Here is a 22,352-nt window from a genome sequence, read left to right as displayed (position 1 = left end):
CTCAAAATGCTCACTGACGTCTGGTTCAATCTCTCTGCTGTTTGTGTGAATTATGCTGGCAATGACATGCTTTCATTATTATGTTTCTACATCAGGTGTATTTGTTATCATAAAATGGCATATAAAGGTTACATGAGAGACTTTTAAACTCAAGTGGAAAGGGAAATTCTCAGCTGGTGGTGACATTACAGTCTCATTTAGATGAGTGTCTCCAACATTAAATGGACAGGCAAGTGATTCCAAACACTGAAACCGTTTTCCCTAAGGTAGCCTTTCTCCGTGCACACAAAGCGGCCACCCGGCCATTCCCCACCCCAAATTCACAAGCATCATCACCAGGAACCCCCCCCCCCCCCCCCCATCAAGGCACATAACTCTACCCAGCATGCTGCTGCTGCTTCCTGTCACAATCGTCATTTTGTAAAGATTTCGTAGGCCTCTCCATACAATGACAAACTGTGGGCTCAAGGACAAAGGCAGCAGTGACAGTTTAAGGTAATGGGCATACAGCTGACAGTTTGGGAATGACATCCTGACGTGTCATCCTGAATCATCCAGAGAATTCCCCCCTCCCACGTTCCCGGTCTATGTTCTCACCTACGGACTTAGGATGGCACAGGAAATTCCATGGCTCTTCAATTTGTTGTCGGTGGGGCTCCCTGTTCTCTTATTGATGGGTTTCTAGGTCAGCAGGCCTTTGTGGCTTTCAGCAGGCCCCACAAAGACTCCCAGATGGGCCCTCTCAAGATGGGGCCTATTGTGGCTGTGTTTCTATGGGAGCCTTACAAATGGAACCTCCAGGAGTCATTAGGCTGTTGAGGCGGGGGGTAAGGGAGGGGGTGGGAGGTGGGGTGGGGGAGGGGTATACGAGCAACAGGGGGTGGAGGAGGGTCATATCTTTGAGGGAGATCAATCACTCTGGACAGTCATGGCATGATTTTTTTCTTTTTATTCCTTTTTATTTTATGGGATTGGGACTGAGGTTTGGTGAAGAGGGGAAACACCTTTGTTTCATTTTCCCTCAAACAGGGGAGTGCGAGTGTCCTGAATCATATCTGCTAAACCCGGAGGGGGAGGAGACTAAATATCTAGGTCAGGGTGTTTTCCCCCCTTGTATGATGCCATGTCCACACTTGTCCACTTTTCCTACATTTACACTGAGCAGCCACACGACGCCGGAGTTTTGGAGCAGCCTTAACGGAGGAACCTGAAAACTCCGCCGAGGTTGGAGGTATTTGAGAACCCCGGGGTTTTGGTTCAGTGTAGATGTTGGATACGGATGTTTGTTAGAAAAAAATGAGCCCACACCCGTGCTCGCTACTGGATTGGTTATTATCAGCCATGACGTCTCCGTCCCTGATTCGTCACACTCACTATCACGTGACCCGTACCCGGAAGAAAACAAAACAGCCGGCGACCAGCAGCGATTCATTCCAACATGGATAACGAATGGCAAGCCTTGCTTGCTTTGTTGTCTGTAGTAGCAGCTATTGTAGAGTTAAATTCGTCATTAAATTCGTCATTTTACAATGCTGCTGATGCCTACATGCGGAGGAGGCGAGCTGTTCTTCGAGCGATGAGCGGCAATTCCCGAGACCAGCGACGCTATCAGTCGTACATGGAGCGCCGGTTTTGGGTGAGACCAGGAAGAACGAGCGCCTGGTGGAATAATTTCATCAATGAAGTTATGATTCCCGAAGAATGGCGAGAAAACTTCCGAATGTCCAGATCGGCATTGATCAACCTTAGCGAAACGTTACGTCCGCATTTCTGTGGAGGAAGCAGCTGTTATTGGAGTGATTAGCGAGCGGCGTGACCAGAGGCATCATCAACCCCCACGGAGCGGCTGTCTGCAGCTACAGTTAGCAATAAATGCTACGACTGACAAACAGAGGAAACGAGTGATCAACGTGTGTTGACCACATTTATGGACCATAATCGAGTAAACGTTTCCGTGTAAGTGTTGATTTTAAAGTAAAGTTGATGTGAGTGAGAGAGAGAGAGCGAGAGAGAGAGATATATAGACAGACAGACCTGCAGCGCTGTAACTACGTCTGAAAAATAAAACTTCTAAAACTTTCCATGAACTGTGTCTGTTTGAGTTTATAGAGGAAGATCTTAAGTATCAAATACAACCTTTCATTATTAAAGACTACTTCATTACTCTGTCATATTTTTTTAACTAAGCAAGCAATCCACTTCCTGTTTACACCGTCACGCACATGCCCAGTGTACGTTAATGGTCACGTGCTGTCCGCCTTGAAGGCTGCCGTGTGGATGCTCCAATAATGCTGAGCTTTGTTCCTCTTGATCAATTCAATTTGTCTGTGTTAGGCCCATGGTGTTAGGATGTTTTAGATCAGGGGTCTCAAACTCCCGGCCCGCGGGCCGAATGCGGCCCCCCACGTCATTTTATGTGGCCCGCGAATCCGCCAGCAAAAAATAATAAGTTAGACTTGATAATAAAAATATCCCAATAGTTGAAGTTCTGAGATAGAACGTCATAACTATGATAGAAAATCATAATTCTGAAATAGAAAGTCAAAAATATGAAAAAGAAAGTCAAAATGATGAGATACTTAAACACACAGTCACAGAAGCAGCTCTTTGGCTGGTTACTGTACATTTGACATGGAAATGTATTGTGAGTACATTGAAGACTACTTTAAACGTGGCTTTAAAACACATGAAATACTTCATGTGGGATTGTGCAAACGCACCCTTGAAAGAATTTTAAGCATTGAACAAAGTTATTGTCATAACTTGTGTTTGATATTTGTCTTTGCTATTTTCTTGAATAGTTTGATCTTTGATAGAGTAATGTGGGTTTCTTAACCCTAAATTAAAATGATTTAAGTTATAATAACAGAAATGTGCTTTCATATATTTTTACATTTATATAACTGCATGTACAATATTTTTACACTTGAATAAACAATAATCAAATGCAAAGACAGTTATTTACCAATATGTTAGGAGTAGTTACATTTACAACCGGCCCTTTGTGGGCGACCATGATGCTGATGTGGCCCGGAGTGAAAATGAGTTTGAGAGCCCTGTCTTAGATTGTTTACCATTGACACATTAAAAACTGCAGTTTCTAAACAGATGACTTGACCTCTATGGAGCTGTTCGGTGTTTAATATACAAGTTACAGCTGAAAGATCCTGGTTATCATCATATTATTTTCTCTTTTATAATTGTTGCAGTTCTTCATTGATTTCACAAACATGTTATTGTATTCTATTACATGTATAATATTAGCAATGTAAACGTCTTAATATATTTTTATTGTTTGTATGTTTTGTGTTTTTAAGGACGCCTTGCAGCCGAAAGTATGTCCTCTTGTGGGACAATAGAGATCTGAACTGAACAAATTGTCATGGAACTTAATAGACAATATAGCTATAGCTTTATAGACAAATATGTAACTGTGATTAAATAACTTCAGGGTTGTTTTCTCATTGAATGTTGCCTTACATTGTCACTGCATCTCCCATAGGTGTACTATTATGCCTATTTAGACTGACAGAGTAATAATTGTGATGAACTACTTTCAAAATATTTGTTGCGGTAATCTACACAAATACTAAACCTGTGCTCAAATCTAAGATAACTCTCACTCAAAGTGCACTTTAAAGCTTTGAAAAATGTAAACATGTAAAACAATTAAATAGTCATTACTATGGGTACATTAAAAGGAAACACACATTCACTTAAACTAATGAAAACCTGACATGATCAGCATGATGAAAGCTGGAAAGCTTTGTTCCTTCTATTACAGAAGCACAAGGGACGAGAGATCTTCAGACAGCAGCCATACTGAGCTGATCCCCTCGAGTTGACAAATCAGGATGGACAGCTCAAGACACTTCAAAGGCAGACAACGACCACTCTGATCATTTTATGTCTGTGTCTCACAAACAGGCCATCACAGCTAAAGGGGCAGACTGTAGGAGACGACTGCCTGAAACAAACACAAACAAACACCACCCACACAACAAAACAGACACACAAACAGCACAGTGCGCAAACACACACACACACACACACACACACACACAGCACTCTTTCATAGACAAACACAAGAGAGCTCACACACGCATTTCACCTTTACTGTGTCTCTCATTACCAGATGAAACCAACCGTACATTGATTCCCAAAATGGAAGGGAAGAACGCATGAGTGTATAATCACTGACTCCTGCATCGATTGGCGGGGGGGGGGGGGGGGAATTAAAGGGCAAAGCAAGATCATCAGTTGGTGTAGGTCTTTGCTACACACAAATTACAGCTTCAGGAATACCGTAACCCAGGGTACGAAATTTACATGGAGAAATCTGTCAAGACATCGAAATGATCCCAGAGATCTCCTGCCCTGTGATGAAGAAGAGGAAGATCTTGGAAGGTACACCTCTGTTAAAAAAGACCTTTGGAGAAATCAGTCAAGACATCAAAATGATCCCAGAGATCTCCTGCCCTGTGATGAAGAAGAAGATCCTGGAAGGTACACCTCCCGTAGAAAGCTCTTCTGGTCACTGTTCCCAAGGCAGAAAAATATTCCCAAGGATCTCCTTCCCAGATCTCTCCTCTGAGAGCTCTCCTAAGAAAAAGGTGGACATGAAGTCTAAGACAAGACCTAAGATTTGGTATCAACGGGTCTAGTTACGTTCAACGAGGGGAGGAAGGAGCGTATCAGAACTTCGGGGAGAACTTCGGACTCAATGCCAAAGTTGAGTGGTTCGGTAAAGGAGGACGGCGCTGGAGTGGCGTCCTACCCAGTTTTTACGCCGAGTTGAAAACTCAAAGTCCCCCTGACATTTTGGTGTTCCACGCCGGTGGCAACGATCTGGGGTTGTCGCCTGCCAAAGAACTTGCATCCAGAATTACAAAGGACCTGATGCAGCTCCACGCAAAGTTTCCTCAAATGAAAATAGCATATTCCTGCATCAACGAGCGTCAAGCGTGGAGATACGGACAGCCAGGGAAGGTGAATTTTGACAGGAAGATCGTCAACAATATCATCAGGAAGGCTGTTAGCGACTGTGACGGCGAAGTGATTGAACATCCCCTCCTGAGATACAACAACTGGAAAAAATTTGCGGCAGATAGAGTGCACTTCACCAAAGAGGGAAATGGGATATTTGTGACCAGCATCCACAGTGTCCTGAAGAAGATCCTCCAGAAACACCAAACACCAAGCTGTGCCTAAGGTGTATGAGTGTGAATGTTAGTGGTCAAGTGAATGCTTGTTTATCTGTGTGTCATCTCTGACTAAATAAATGTGTTGCAGTGTTGCAATGTTAAAATCTACGTCTCATTTTGTACGAGTACAGTAGGGTGAAAAGCCCTTCGATTGATAATCCTTTAAAAAGTACAAAAGACTTGCAGCTTTTTATCTGTCGAGGTCTTTTGATAAAAGCTCTTTTGTATTTGGGTCAAGCTCTGGCCATGTGGTGCACAGAGCCCAGGCAGCCTCTGTAGTCAGACCTCACTGTTGTAAGAAATTTGAGTAAAAAACTGTAGTTAGTAGATATAATAAAAGTGTTTAATAATTCATAATTAATAATTCATAGTTAGTCATAATCATAAGGGTTTTGAGAATGCATAATTAAGATAAACATAAGCATAAACATACATGCAGAAGCATGAAACTTCTGCCAAGTGCAGAAGTGTAGCTTTTATTTTGAAGGATTATTATAGATGGGATTAAGCAATAACTGACAATCATTGAATGGGTTAGCTGCTCAGGAGAGACAGATGTGAAGACAGGCGTCTGCTGAGCTGAGGGTGGGTAGCCAATAGAAATTGAGATAGACGGAAGGGAGGAGTCGTGAATTAATATGTGGGAGGGGTAATTCAAAGTCTTTTTTTCCTGGCTCTCTCTCACCTGGATGCTCCCGGACGACAGATGTGGTTAACCGGAGGAGCCGAGCGAGGTTTTTTGCAAATGGGGTTTTATTGTTTTAATATGTCATAGGAGTGTACACTCCAATGTATAACTGTAAATGTACTTACATCAGTGGAATTAAATTCCTTATAATTGTAAACCAGTTTTGGTAGCGTTATTATCGCAGCGTGTGTGTCGACGGCACAAAGCCGGCCACATGGCTGGCTCCGGCCTCCCCTTTGTTATGAGGTAAAAATTCTTCCATAACAAATTTGGCGAACCCCAGATGGGACAGTCTTGCCGGCCTCGCTGTGTGTGCTGACGGCGGCATTAGTCAAGCAGACAATCCTGGGCCCACAATATCGGTCGGCAGAGCCGTTTCATGAAATCTGTGAGTTAGCTATTAGGAACCTTAGGGGAATCTCTGCTTGGCTAAGCGCTGCTAACGGCTAACGCTACGTTGCCGGTGGCCATGTTCCACGAGGGAGGCCATGTTCCACTGAGGTAAGTACGATTTGCTGTCTGAAGTATGATGAACTTAAGGGATTAGTCAAGAGTATAAGGATCCTAAGAATTAATTAAAGACGGACAGCGCTGTGTAAGTAAGTAAATCACCACATTGGAATCAAACAAGCTGTGGTACGGGCGAAACTGCTTTGCTCATGCTGGGAGCCTCCTTCGGCCCAACATAAGTATTGTTAGGCCTGCAGATAGCTAGTTTAAAGCAGTTATGTAGCGAGGCGAACTGAGATGTTGTGGCTTTGAGGGGCTTAGGTGTGCAAACCTTTGTGGGCTTAGTCCACGAATGTCGGGTCACGTCGCATAAGTTGCTTAGAGAGCTAGGCTAGCGGGAGTTAGCTTCTGAGGCCGCAGGCTTCAGGAAAGACACACTCGCTAGCTTTGGCTGTGAATATAATTAGTGGATCATGTGGTGATTCAGAGGGCGTAGAATAAGGGCTTTGGTGAAACTAGACAGACTGGGTGAGTGGTTTGTGGCGTTGGAAGTGAATAACTCGCGTTTCATATACGTAACAGTGAGCTCAGGTCCGGAAGAGCTAAAGCCCGTTAACCGGAGGTTTAAGGGTTAATAATAACAATAATACGTGTGACTAGTCTGTGTTTTAGCAGCGTGGAAATACGTTTAAAATGATGACTAAATAAGTCCAATAATACGTGTGACTAGTCTGTGTTTTAGCAGCGTGGAAATACGTTTAAAATGATTGATATTGCATGACCGCGCTGTGGGGAGCTAACGCTAGCTACGTGTAGCTCCGGCGTTGCGGTACTATGTATGTAAAATAAGTGCTTATAAAATAAAATAACGGCTGGATTGAGAGAGGAGACAGAAGGCGTATGAGTGGAATTAAAGTGTGGGATTTTGGTGATACTTGTGCGTGCGTACGCTTTATCAGAAGCTCCGTTTTTTCGTTAGCATTGCGGATAGCATATCTGTAAAAAAGCCGGTTTCATGACAACTTCCGGTTTGGCGCAGAACAACTTCCGGTTCGGCGCAGACGGCAAGGCAAGTTTATTTATATAGCACATTTCAAAGTGCTTCACATAAAACCATTAAAAGCATCAGAACATAAGGCAAAAGAAAAGGAGATTTAAAAACAATTAAACAGAAGAAGGACTAACTGCAGGTAACCGTAAAGAAGTGTTTAGAATCTGAATTTTCAGAGATTCATTGTCTAAGAGCTGTGAGCTCATATCCTGACCTTAGTTTTAATTAAGCATTATAACTTTAGTCGTTGACTTTGGTTTTAGTTCAGCATTTTAACAAAGATTAATGGTTTCAGTTGTGTTTCTTCAATTCTTGAACTTAATTGTGATTCATTCTTGTGCAGACCAGAGTGTAAGTGCAGTTCAACAGTTTGACTTGCCTTGGTATTTCTGATTGAATATCTTGAACACAGTTATTGATTTTAAAGTTGAATTTAATATTTAATTGATTAATTATTCATTGTTTTTTAATTTCATTTTACTTCCAATTTTAAACCTTTCGAATTCTGATTTGGAACTGGATTGTGATCGTGATTCTGATTTAGATGTTGAGTTTGATTTCGGAATTCTAGCTTCAATTTTGGATTCGAGATTCCTTCACATATCCAGTATTGACTAATTTTGGTACATTTACTAATTTACACAGTTCCTAAGAATCAATTTTGACACGGACGGCGCAACATATTTGAGAGATCGTTGACCTCTCTTACACTACAGACGTATGCTAACATTTACTGCTGAACTTTTGGCAGTTCTGTGTTTGTTTTAGTCAAGGTGCGTGGCTGAGTGGGTCCAGATCTGGGAAGTGGAGCAGCGGATCCCAGTTTTGGAGTCAGCGGCCACACGCCATACAGCACAGAGGGTGAGTTGACTTTGATTCATGTGATGACAAGCATGCACATTTAATACACACATTTGAATACTCCTAGGCTGCATAATGTTTACATTAAAGAAGCAGAGTAAGGAAGTAGGAGCACTGGTAAGAAGACTAAAATGTGAAGTAACAGAAGTAGAACGCATTAGAAAAGATTTGCAACAGCAGATAGAGGAAAGACGAGCAGAAAGTAAAGAAGACGAGGATATAAAGAGAATGCAGCGGCGACTGCTGAAACTGCAAGTAGCAGAGGTCGACAGAGAATTAAATAGAAAAGTTCAGGCCAAGAAACAGATGATAGCAGCAGAAGCCCAGCAGCAACAAAATCTAGCAGTACCAGCCCCCACGGTGGTGTACAATCAGCCCCCACCACGATGCAGAAGTGGTGCATCCAACAGAGAGAGAGGTAACGATAAAGGGGGGCGTGGGGGTCTTGTAAGTAAAGGAGTGTGCTACGTATGTGGGAGAGAAGGTCATTGGGTAAGAGATTGCCCACATAAAAGGAGAGGAAGACAGATCAGTGCAGCACCACAACATGCTCCGTTCCCACCACAACATCAGCAGCACCTAGGACCAGGTCCAGCTGGACCTCCTCCCATGAGACATCAACAGATGCCCATGCTGTCACCAGGACCATGGGGAGGTTCAGGGTATAGCCAAGATACATAGATGGTTGCCATGTGATCCCTTACAGCAGAGATATCGAGGTGAAGGGGGGATATGGTAAGGTGTCAAACATTTATGGTAAGGTGTCAAACATTTTTTGTAGATCCACATTTAGAATCGTTTTCAGTAAAGGTGCTACTCACAAATTTTGAGATTTAATAACGTCATGATAAACCACAACTAGACTTGCTAACTCTAGAAATTGAGAAATATACGGGAGCTCTAACTAACATGAGCCGAGTGTTGTTTTCTCAGGTGACAAACGCAGAAGCAGCAGCTGACGAAAGGAAGCAGGCTGATGTGTCACCAGGCAGTCTGGTGTGGATAAAAGTCCACAAACGCAGGTGGAGTGAACCAAGGTGAAAGGTAAACTGAAGCTACTTGACACCACCTCACTCACTGTGCAGCAGCGAAGGTAACAAGTGTGACACTCGCAGAGACAGGAGTGAACATCAGACAGGATAATTTGAAGTTAAAGACACCTCAAAAGAGGGTTTAGACAGTACTGACAATGACGTTTCCCCCACAGTTTAAGCGAGGCCTTCCATTGGGAGACTCTAGCTTCAGTAGGTTATGGAAGTCTGTAATTATTTTATTCCTGAGTTCAGTAGCTTCCCTCTTAGTATGTGGAATTAACCACAGACAGGAACCAGATCACATGCATGACTACATCAGGATTCGACATTTAGCCTCAGTAGCTAATCAAACCGATCTTAGACCACGTAGAGAGGCTTATCTGACGACACTCACCTATGAAAATGTAACTCTCACTCTTACGTTCAAAGAAGGTACAACATCAACGGTCCAGTTCGACTTCTGTGAAGTCGTTTCCGGTCCCAGGTATGAACACATCTACGGGTGGATGTCCAAAACCTTGTGCATCATAACTGACGAGTGTGGGCCTGCCACACATAAGTATGGGAAGCGGTTATCATATTATGCCTGTGATGTGTACAAAGGGGGTGGGTAGATGTAATCCTTTAAGACTTACCTAAATTGACTGACTGAGGACTTTACGTAATACAGGGAAAGGCTACTGATAGTCCTGCCCCACAAGGGCTCATTAGGATTATTGTTAAGCCTGTAAAAAGACCAGGTTCGACATACGACTGACGCAGAGAATGAGGTAAGGGGTGGAAACTGGAATGGCAGATGGGAATTTATGGTGGGTACAATATACGGCTTCAAGCCAGTAGTACAGATTGTATTGTGGGTTTAGGATCTAGACCCCTAGCAACACCAGTTCCTTCAAGATTCAGACTCCTAAGTCCTGAATTAGTTGTATTCTAACTCTGTTTACTGATGACACTTTGCCCCTCCAACACACTTGTCAGAGGCTACACTGAGATTACCCACCTGTATAACATAATACCCCACCTCTGTTCAAGGTTACAGAGGGTCCATTTGATTGTATAGTCTCAGATACAGCTATGGGGCCCAATGTAGGTAGTATTATTGCAAATTGTAGCCACAGTCACAACGCTAGCGACTATCTATATAACAGTGTGTTAAGACAGACAGCACCTAGAGCTGATTTATGGTGGTGGTGTGGAGGAAGAACCATACATCCAATCCTGCCTAAAGATTGGACAGGTGCGTTGATGCAACTTGTATTGTCATTCTATATCCTGCCTGTCACTGATGCAACTTATGGAGAACTCATCTCTCCACGCCCACATGCTAACAGAAGATCCAAAAGAGATGCCGGCGGCCCGAAGGGAGCTTTTGATGACCAAGTGTACATAAGATGTCATAAGACTGCCAAGGGGGGTGTCTAATGACTTTCAAGCCAGAAATCAAATAGCAGCAGATTTAGAATCTGTTTTCTCTCAGAGGGTGATGATTAATAAAAATGTCGATTGGATCAACTACATTTACTATAACCAACAGCGTTTAGTAAACTTCACCAGTGACGCCATATCAGGACTGCATGCACAGCTGGCGAAGACTAGTTTAATGACCTTGCAGAACAGAATGGCATTAGAGATGATTTAGCAGAGAAAAGTGGCGTGTGCCAGATGTTTGGGTCTGCGTGCTGTACTTTCAGTCCAAATAACACAGCTCCTGATGGATCGGTGACCAGGGCTCTGGAGGGACTGACAGCACTCAGCCAAGAGCTAGCAGACAACTCTGGTGTCACGAATCCATTCACCGACTGGTTGGGAAGTATGCTTAGCCAGTGAAAACATACATTTTTGGCAATCGTAATTATTCTGTGTGCTGTCATCATAGACCGCCTAGTTGTCTGTGGATGGGGGTTCCCGTGCATCCGTGGACCTCTACAGGGGTTTATTGTTTCACCGATGAGCCAGACACCAGTCCAGGCAACCAGTTATGTGACGAGGATGAGGACGAATTGGAGCTTCTGATGGCCACAGTCTAGATGAGGCCACCAGAGGGACTTCACGAGCGGTTCCTGACCATCCTCTCGGAGATCCTGAAGGACCTGATAAAGGCCCAGATGGACTTCTAAAACATCCAGTGAGATGTTGGAAGTTTGGAAAATAGACGGATTGTTTTGGATGAGTATTTGGAGATTAAATTTTTTGTTTAATTGGGTTATAAAGGGATTTTAGGGTGTAAAAGATTAAGAAATGTAATTTTGTCACGTGTAAAAGAACAGTCAAGGCTTCTCAGTATGTGTTCTCTAGCCTACAGACTGTATCCTGATCCTGCCAGCCCCAAGACGTGGAAGGCAGTGACTCTCAACGCACTCTATCTTGAAACGAACTGAACAGAAATACTTGAAATGATATCTGTGTGCATGAATTCTTTGCCTCTGTTTAGATAGATAGGGAGCCTTTCCCTGGATTGAGTAGGGGGGAGGTCTCCAGGGACATTTGAATAACTAACTACATTTGAGTAGCTAACTCACAGTGAACTGTGAGTTAGGGGGGAATTGTAAGAAATTTGAGTAAAAAACTGTAGTTAGTAGATATAATAAAAGTGTTTAATAATTCATAATTAATAATTCATAGTTAGTCATAATCATAAGGGTTTTGAGAATGCATAATTAAGATAAACATAAGCATAAACATACATGCAGAAGCATGAAACTTCTGCCAAGTGCAGAAGTGTAGCTTTTATTTTGAAGGATTATTATAGATGGGATTAAGCAATAACTGACAATCATTGAATGGGTTAGCTGCTCAGGAGAGACAGATGTGAAGACAGGCGTCTGCTGAGCTGAGGGTGGGTAGCCAATAGAAATTGAGATAGACGGAAGGGAGGAGTCGTGAATTAATATGTGGGAGGGGTAATTCAAAGTCTTTTTTTCCTGGCTCTCTCTCACCTGGATGCTCCCGGACGACAGATGTGGTTAACCGGAGGAGCCGAGCGAGGTTTTTTGCAAATGGGGTTTTATTGTTTTAATATGTCATAGGAGTGTACACTCCAATGTATAACTGTAAATGTACTTACATCAGTGGAATTAAATTCCTTATAATTGTAAACCAGTTTTGGTAGCGTTATTATCGCAGCGTGTGTGTCGACGGCACAAAGCCGGCCACATGGCTGGCTCCGGCCTCCCCTTTGTTATGAGGTAAAAATTCTTCCATAACACTGTCTACCATTTCATATAGCCTGGCCTATGATGAATGATAATAACAATAATAATACAGTGGAAGACATTTGCGTGCCTAGAAAACCCACTTGCTTTAAATGTACTTCCGAAAACTTCTACAAACACGTATGCAGATGAGCATATCAATTAATGATCACAGTGGACGTATGAACACCTGGGATTATAACTAGAGACCTTCAGGTCATTCGTCTATTTGCCATTCTGCTAGACGCTGACATGCTAACCACAAAGATCCGGAGAGGACAGACGGACAGTATCATTAGCTGTGGCATGCTACTGAATTCAGCTTTGGTATACGCATGAATATATAATATGTGTTTGATTTCAGCAATGGGTTAATGCAGTGTCAGCTGAAGGCTATAATGAGTCAGAATAGAATATTCCTCTTCCTGGCTTAAAGCATTTCATATTGTGCATGATGTATCTTTCTGAACACCAATACACTGACGTTCACAAGGCAACTTCTACTGACAGTTGTTCATTACTTGCTTGAGCAAACAAAAAGGAGATGGCTTCAGGTGTTGAAACATTGCTTGTTAAAGTACTACGATAAGCACGTCAACTTGCTCTTGAAGCCTGAGAACAAAAAGGCTTGATGTGCTTCAGGAGGAGTCAACTGTTGCTGTGTACTGTTTACCATGGAGTCACATGCACAACATTCACAATTCATATCTCAAGACTTAGGCATCTGATAACAAAGTAATAAATGATGAGCATAAGTAGTGGATATCGTTATAGTATCTGCTTTTATAATATAATGCAATTAGGTATCACATGTGTAGTTGAACTTCCTAGAAAAACGCCCCTCCTCAGTGGGGACTTCATGCTGCATTAGTGAGAGTAACACAAACGTCTAACCAATAAAGTCATCACTCATTTTTAACAATCGTAGCTTTTAAGCTGTTCTGTCCAATCACACCATATCTGTCTCAATAACTCGTATGTACGGTATATATATCACTTTATGGAGGTAATTATTCCATTCACGTCAAGTCTATTTGCCATTCTGCTAGACCAGGGGTCAGCAACCTTTACTGTCCAAAGAGCCATTTTGCTCTATTTTCCACCAAATAAAATGTGTCTGGAGCTGCAAAAGCTATTCGATATCACAGCTTATATACGTTTTATATATAGTTATATTATATATACAAAAACTATAGTTTGTTGTATTTATGAAATAATAGAACAAGAATTAAGACAATTATTGACATTTTATTGCTATTTCAACTTTCATGAAGAGGAGAAAAAAAATACACTGGCATGTGTAGGCCTACATTGAGGTCACAGAACTAAACACAGAACTATGCAGGCCTTGAGTCCTCCCCATAGTTGTGGGAAATAACTTAGAAATAAATATAACATATAGCTGCAGAAGTGAATCAAACACAGAACAAGTCAAGTCTATTTGGGTCCTCTGCCCATGTTTGTGGAAAAAATATTAAATAAAAAGTAGCTTACTTTGAAATAAATATAACATATAGCTGCAGCCTAATATCTTAAAATGAGTGAAGATAAAAAAATAGGCAGTTTGTATTTAAGTAAGACTAAAGTCCATTTCAGTGCGATGTCATCCTCTTCATTCCTCAGACACGTACAGCCATCAACCGTCGCGCCTGAACATAAAAACACAACTACATCAGTTCAGGATCTAAAATAAATATTTTTCTCCAAGATAATAGCCTATTAAATGATAATGTTCTCACCTGTTTAATGTGACTTTTGTTTCTGAACATCGCTGCAGTTTGTCTATGTCAGGGCTGTAAGATGTGACTTTGAGCTTCAAACAGGACTGCAGGCTGTCATCTGTGAGGCGGGAGCGATATTTAGCGCATCTCCAGCTTGATATTTTTCAGCAAATGCTGTGTGTTTGGTCTGAAAGTGTCTTTCAACATTCGATTTTTTGTTGTTTGCAAATTTCTCGCCACATATTAAGCATACAGGTAGGCCAGCGTTGTTGGCAGTGAACGCAAATAAATACGTCCACGCAGAATTAAATTCTCTATTTTCTTCCAGGAGTTTTCTTTTTTTGGATTTATCCATTGATAACCTTACCGAGTCTGCAATCACGACGAGCCACCTGCAGGGGAAGCTTGACGGCGACGTAATAGGATGTGACGCACATTTTAGTTGACTAAATATTAAAACGTTTTTTATTTTCCGTGACACAGTATCACCTCAAACTCCAAGATATGAGGTGTTCCCTTTGAAAGATTGTCCACTGACAAAAAACATAAAACATTTTTTTGTTTTTTTTGCACAAAGACTCAGGGAGCAGCAACAGAGGGGCTGAAGAGCCACATGCGCAAAGCGGTAATATGCGCATGCGCATATTACCCATTTTTGTTCTGAACTTATGCATTAGTCATTGTGTGGAATATTTGAGAAAAACATTTTTATATCACCATAAAAATAAAAAAAATGTGCCATTTGAAGATACAAATTCAGTTCAGAGTTTTTACTTAGTACAATATCTTAATTGACTGTCAGTCAGGTATTATTCATTTCCAGCAACCCTCAAATCAAAGAATAAAGACACTTCACGCACAATTTCGGTGTATTTTACCTTTAACTCACGAGATGCAGGTAGCATGTTTTATACTTAATGTGAATATAATTCATTTAATCTAATTTCCACACTGCAATATGTATACTTTGTTGGCATCTTATTCTGAAAACCGCATGTTCGTCTGAAGAAACAGGATGTTGTCTCACGTTAATCTTTCCGGTAACTTTCAAAGTCCTTCGCTCGCTCCCGATCTGTGCCGTTTGAATGAGTTTACCGTGAATTTCAGGGTATAGGTGCACTAACATTTAAGTGTCTGCTGAGTTGACCGCAGTCTCGCAGTCACAGGTCTGATTAAGAAGCGCTCCTTTTTTTTTTGTTTAGAAAGTTCGGGGGCATTTTTTACTCCTCTCCTAGTGATATCTGGGGCAAAATAAAATTTCTATGGAATATGATGATGTCATTCCAGAACACAGAATGGAATATGAAGATGTCATTCCAGAACACAGAATGGAATATGATGATGTCATTCCAGCCACAGAACACAGCACACACCTTAAAGCTTCATTGTATCAGTCCACAAGTCAAGACCTTCTGTCACTTCTAACTGTCTTTTCAAAAACTAGTTTGATTACTAGATGTGGGAGAAGCCCAGCTTCATTGCCTCTTCTAAAATGAACTTTCAAGTCGTCAGAGAAAGCCAGCTCTCCTCCACGTCTTTGGACTACTTAGTTATGGGTCCTGCTCAGAGGATAACATCCGGCCAAGTGTTGCAGCATCCTTTTGCTACAATTGCTCTGGCAAAAAGAAAGAGGGCTTTTGCTGACGTTTCACTACGACGCAAACGCAGCACTTCCCCCGAAAGGAAGAAGAGGAAGATTACTAGAGATACAACTACCGGTAGTTTAAAAACGCCGTATGGAGAAATCAGTCAAGACATCGAAATGATCCCAGAGATCTCCTGCCCTGTGATGACGAAGAGGAAGATCTTGGAAGGTACACCTCTGTTAAAAAAGACCTTTGGAGAAATCAGTCAAGACATCGAAATGATCCCAGAGATCTCCTGCCCTGTGATGACGAAGAGGAAGATCTTGGAAGGTACACCTCTGTTAAAAAAGACCTTTGGAGAAATCAGTAAAGACATCAAAATGATCCCAGAGATCTCCTGCCCTGTGATGAAGAAGAAGATCCTGGAAGGTGTGTACCTTCCAGGATCTTCTTCTGATCCGGTAGAAAGCTCTTCTGGTCACTGTTCCCAAGGCAGAAAAATATTCCCAAGGATCTCCTTCCCAGATTGCTCCTCTGAGAGCTCTCCCAAGAAAAACGTGGACATGAAGTCTAAGACAAGACCTAAGATTTGGATCATCGGGTCTAGTTATGTTCGACGAGGGGAGGAAGGAGCGTATCAGAACTTCGGGGAGAACTTCGGACTCAATGCCAAAGTTGAGTGGTTCGGTAAAGGAGGACTGCGCTGGAGTGGCGTCCTACCCAGTTTTTACGCCGAGTTGAAAACTCAAAGTCCCCCTGACATTTTGGTGATCCATGCCGGTGGCAACGATCTGGGGTTGTTGCCCGCCGAAGAACTTGCATCCAGAATTACAAAGGACCTGATGCAGCTCCACGCAAAGTTTCCTCAAATGAAAATAGCATATTCCTACATCAACGAGCGTCAAGCGTGGAGATACGGACAGCCAGGGAAGGTGAATTTTGACAGGAAAATCGTCAACAATATCATCAGGAAGGCTGTTAGTGACTGTGACGGCGAAGTGATTGAACATCCCCTCCTGAGATACAACAACTGGGATATATTTGCGGCAGATAGAGTGCACTTCACCAAAGAGGGAAATGCGATATTTGTGACCAGCATCCACAGTGTCCTGAAGAAGATCCTCCAGAAACACCAAACACCAAGCTTTGCCTAAGGTGTATGAGTGTGAATGTTAGTGGTCAAGTGAATGCTTGTTTATCTGTGTGTCATCTCTGACTAAATAAATGCATTGCAGTGTTGCAATGTTAAAATCTACGAGTACAGTAGGGTGAAAAGCCCTTCTGGTCACTGTTCCCAAGGCAGAAAAATATTCCCAAGGATCTCCTTCCCAGATCTCTCCTCTGAGAGCTCTCCTAAGAAAAAGGTGGACATGAAGTCTAAGACAAGACCTAAGATTTGGTATCAACGGGTCTAGTTACGTTCAACGAGGGGAGGAAGGAGCGTATCAGAACTTCGGGGAGAACTTCGGACTCAATGCCAAAGTTGAGTGGTTCGGTAAAGGAGGACGGCGCTGGAGTGGCGTCCTACCCAGTTTTTACGCCGAGTTGAAAACTCAAAGTCCCCCTGACATTTTGGTGTTCCACGCCGGTGGCAACGATCTGGGGTTGTCGCCTGCCAAAGAACTTGCATCCAGAATTACAAAGGACCTGATGCAGCTCCACGCAAAGTTTCCTCAAATGAAAATAGCATATTCCTGCATCAACGAGCGTCAAGCGTGGAGATACGGACAGCCAGGGAAGGTGAATTTTGACAGGAAGATCGTCAACAATATCATCAGGAAGGCTGTTAGCGACTGTGACGGCGAAGTGATTGAACATCCCTTCCTGAGATACAACAACTGTAAAATATTTGCGGCAGATAGAGTGCACTTCACCAAAGAGGGAAATGGGATATTTGTGACCAGCATCCACAGTGTCCTGAAGAAGATCCTCCAGAAACACCAAACACCAAGCTGTGCCTAAGGTGTATGAGTGTGAATGTTAGTGGTCAAGTGAATGCTTGTTTATCTGTGTGTCATCTCTGACTAAATAAATGTGTTGCAGTGTTGCAATGTTAAAATCTACGTCTCATTTTGTACGAGTACAGTAGGGTGAAAAGCCCTTCGATTGATAATCCTTTAAAAAGTACAAAAGACTTGCATCTTTTTATCTGTCGAGGTCTTTTGATAAAAGCTCTTTTGTATTTGGGTCAAGCTCTGGCCATGTGGTGCACAGAGCCCAGGCAGCCTCTGTAGTCAGACCTCACTGTCTACCATTTCATATAGCCTGGCCTATGATGAATGATAATAACAATAATAATACAGTGGAAGACATTTGCGTGCCTAGAAAACCCACTTGCTTTAAATGTACTTCCGAAAACTTCTACAAACACGTATGCAGATGAGCATATCAATTAATGATCACAGTGGACGTATGAACACCTGGGATTATAACTAGAGACCTTCAGGTCATTCGTCTATTTGCCATTCTGCTAGACGCTGACATGCTAACCACAAAGATCCGGAGAGGACAGACGGACAGTATCATTAGCTGTGGCATGCTACTGAATTCAGCTTTGGTATTGTAAGAAATTTGAGTAAAAAACTGTAGTTAGTAGATATAATAAAAGTGTTTAATAATTCATAATTAATAATTCATAGTTAGTCATAATCATAAGGGTTTCGAGGATGCATAATTAAGATAAACAAACATGCAGAAGCATGAAACTTCTGCCAAGTTGCAGAAGTTTAACTTTCATTTTGAAGGATTATTATAGATGGGATTAAACAATAACTGACAATCATTGAATGTGTTAGCTGCTCAGGAGAGACAGATGTGAAGACAGGCGTTTGCTGAGCTGAGGGTGGGTAGCCAATAGAAATTGAGATAGACGGAAGGGAGGAGTCGTGAATTAATATGTGGGCGGGTGAGAAGCGTTTTTTCTGCCTCTTTAGTTTGTGAATCTGCTGGACGGCTGTGTCCTGAGACCAGAGGTAGTTTTTTTCCAAATGGGGTTGTATTGTTTTAATATGTCATAGGAGTGTACACTCCAATGTATAACTGTAAATGTGCTTACATCAGTGGAATTAAATTCCTTATAATTGTAAACCAGTTTTGGTAGCATTATTGGTGCAGCGTGTCGACGGCACAAGCCGGCAGCATGGCTCCGGCCTCCCCTTTGTTATGAGGTAAAAATACTATCTTAACAAATTTGGCACCCCAGATGGGACAGTCTTGCCGGCCTCGCTGTGTGTGCTGACGGCGGCATTAGTCAAGCAGACAATCCTGGGCCCACAATATCGGTAGGCAGAGCCGTTTCATGAAATCTGTGAGTTAGCTTCTAGGATCTTAGAGGAATCTCTGCTTGGCTAAGCGCTGCTAACGGCTAACGCTCCGTTGCCGGTGGGTACGTTCCAACGAGGGAGGCCATGTTCCACTGAGGTAAGTACGATTTGCTGTCTGAAGTATGATGAACTTAAGGGATTAGTCAAGAGTATAAGGATCCTAAGAATTAATTAAAGACGGACAGCGCTGTGTAAGTAAATCACCACATTGGAATCAAACAAGCTGTGGTACGGGCGAAACTGCTTTGCTCATGCTGGGAGCCTCCTTCGGCCCAACATAAGTATTGTTAGGCCTGCAGATAGCTAGTTTAAAGCAGTTATGTAGCGAGGCGAACTGAGATGTTGTGGCTTTGAGAGGCTTAGGTGTGCAAACCTTTGTGGGCTTAGTCCACGAATGTCGGGTCACGTCGCATAAGCTGCTTAGAGAGCTAGGCTAGCGGGAGTTAGCTTCTGAGGCCGCAGGCTCCAGGAAAGACACTCTTGCTAGCTTTGGCTGTGAATATAATTAGTGGATCATGTGGGTGATTCAGAGGGCGTAGAATAAGGGCTTTGGTGAAACTAGACAGACTGGGTGAGTGGTTTGTGGCGTTGGAAGTGAATAACTCGCGTTTCATATACGTAACAGTGAGCTCGGGTCCGGATGAGCTAAAGCCCGTTAACCGGAGGTTTAAGGGTTAATAATAACAATAATACGTGTGACTAGTCTGTGTTTTAGCAGCGTGGAAATACGTTTAAAATGATGACTAAATAAGTCCAATAATACGTGTGACTAGTCTGTGTTTTAGCAGCGTGGAAATACGTTTAAAATGATTGATATTGCATGACCGCGCTGTGGGGAGCTAACGCTAGCTACGTGTAGCTCCGGCGTTGCGGTACGCTGTATGTAAAATAAGTGCTTATACAATAAAATAACGGCTGGATTGAGAGAGGAGACAGAAGGCGTATGAGTGGAATTAAAGTGTGGGATTTTGGTGATACTTGTGTGTGCGTACGCTTTATTAGAAGCTCTGTTTTTGTCGTTAGCATCGCGGTTAGCATATCTGTTACAAAAAGCCGGTTTCATGACAACTTCCGGTTTGGCGCAGAACAACTTCCGGTTCGGCGCAGACGGCAAGGCAAGTTTATTTATATAGCACATTTCAAAGTGCTTCACATAAAACCATTAAAAGCATCAAAACATAAGGCAAAAGAAAAGGAGATTTAAAAACAATTAAACAGAAGAAGGACTAACTGCAGGTAACCGTAAAGAAGTGTTTAGAATCTGAATTTTTCAGAGATTCATTGTCTAAGAGCTGTGAGCTCATATCCTGACCTTAGTTTTAATTAAGCATTATAACTTTAGTCGTTGACTTTGGTTTTAATTCAGCATTTTAACAAAGATTAATGGTTTCAGTTGTGTTTCTTCAATTCTTGAACTTAATTGTGACTCATTGTGCAGACCAGAGTGTAAGTGTAGTTCAACAGTTTGACTTACATTGGTATTTCTGATTGAATATCTTTGAACACAGTTATTGATTTTTAAAGTTGAATTTAATATTTAATTGATTAATTATTCATTGTTTTTTCATTTCATTTTACTTCCAATTTTAAACCTTTCGAATTCTGATTTGGAACTGGATTGTGATTGTGATTCGGATTTAGATGTTGAGTTTGATTTCGGAATTCTAGCTTCAATTTTGGATTCGAGATTCCTTCACATATCCAGTATTGACTAATTTTGGTACATTTACTAATTTACACAGTTCCTAAGAATCCATTTTGACACGGACGGCGCAACATATTTGAGAGATCGTTGACCTCTCTTACACTACAGACGTATGCTAACATTTACTGCTGAACTTTTGGCAGTTCTGTGTTTGTTTCAGTCAAGGTGCGTGGTTGAGTGGGTCCAGATCTGGGAAGTGGAGCAGCGGATCCCAGTTTTGGAGTCAGCGGCCACACGCCATACAGCACAGAGGGTGAGTTGATTTTGATTCATGTGATGACAAGCATGCACATGTAATACACACATTTGAATACTCCTAGGCTGCATAATGTTTACATTAAAGAAGCAGAGTAAGGAAGTAGGAGAGTTGGTAAAATCCAACGGACAAGCTGAGTTTGTGCCATGGGGACATCGAGACATGGACGCACTGGAAAAGGCGTTGCCACCGCTGGCAGGTGGAGCCAATCCGTGGATCCGTGTCTTTGAAAAACTCACAGCAGCTGATAAATTGGCATTGGGAGACATCCGTGCCGTGATGATCCACACCGAAGGAACAGCCAAATTGAACATTTTGGAGGTAAGTACAGGAACGACCAACAGGGGGGATGAAACCCCATTTGACAACTTTCGAGGAGTTTTCTGGTCAGCAATGCGGAGAATCTGGGCCAAAAAACCAAAAACGAACTCTCTTTCGGGAGTGAAGATAAAACCAGAGGAAGAAACCCATCAGTACCTGAGGAGAGCTGAAGAAGAGTGGCAGAGGGCAACAGGGGGGAGACATGACGGCAATGAAGCCACCACTGTAGTATGGCGACACACTGTGCAGATGGGCCTGCCTCCACCGGTACGGACAGCGCTGGGAGAAGTAGTAGGCTTGAGCAACATGAAAGATGCCATGTGGAGGAAACACCTAACTCACTACAACCAGCGACAGCTAACTGAGAAGACAAAAGGACAGGAAGACATAAAGAGCATGCAGCGGCGGCTGCTGAAACTTCAAATAGCGGCGGCTGACAGAGAGATAAGTAGAAAACATCTGGCCAAGAAACAGATGGCCGTAGCCAAGGCTCAGGCCTCACAACAGCCCCAATATCCAGCTGCACCCCCGACCTCATACCAACCTCCACCACATTATAGAGGCAGAGGACGTGCACGTGCATCCAACAGAGGCAGAGAATATGGAAGAGGCAGAGCTTACCAAGCAGGCGGATATGGCCAACCAGGAAACAGAGAAAACCCTGACAGGTTTGGTGAGTGCTACGTATGTGGGAGATGGGGCCATTGGGCCCGAGACTGCCCAAGGCAAATGGGAAGAGGAAGACAGCCCAATGCACCACCACAACATGCTCCGTTCCCACCACAACATCAGCAGTACCTACGACCAGGTCCAGCTGGACCTCCTCCCATGAGACATCAACAGATGCCCATGCTGTCACCAGGACCATGGGGGGGTTCAGTGTATAGCCAGCCATGTGATCCCTTACAGCAGAGATATCGAGGTGAAGGGGAGATATGGTAAGGTGTCAAACATTTTTTGT

The 22,352-nt window shown here is 42.7% G+C and overlaps 1 protein-coding gene across 1 annotated transcript in view; it reads right to left on the bottom strand.

Annotated features, from left to right (window-relative positions):
- elp4 (elongator acetyltransferase complex subunit 4) overlaps positions 1-22,352 on the bottom strand; it is a gene marked incomplete at its 5' end in the record, with an annotated part of 73,544 nt that overhangs the window by 45,437 nt on the left and 5,755 nt on the right. The gene's annotated exons all lie outside the window — the stretch shown is intronic.

This window comes from Melanostigma gelatinosum, assembly GCF_949748355.1.
Source record: "Melanostigma gelatinosum genome assembly, chromosome: 2".
Taxonomy (NCBI): Eukaryota; Metazoa; Chordata; class Actinopteri; order Perciformes; family Zoarcidae; genus Melanostigma; species Melanostigma gelatinosum.
Note: the sequence above shows the minus strand (reverse complement) of the source record. Positions and strands in the feature narration are given on the sequence as shown.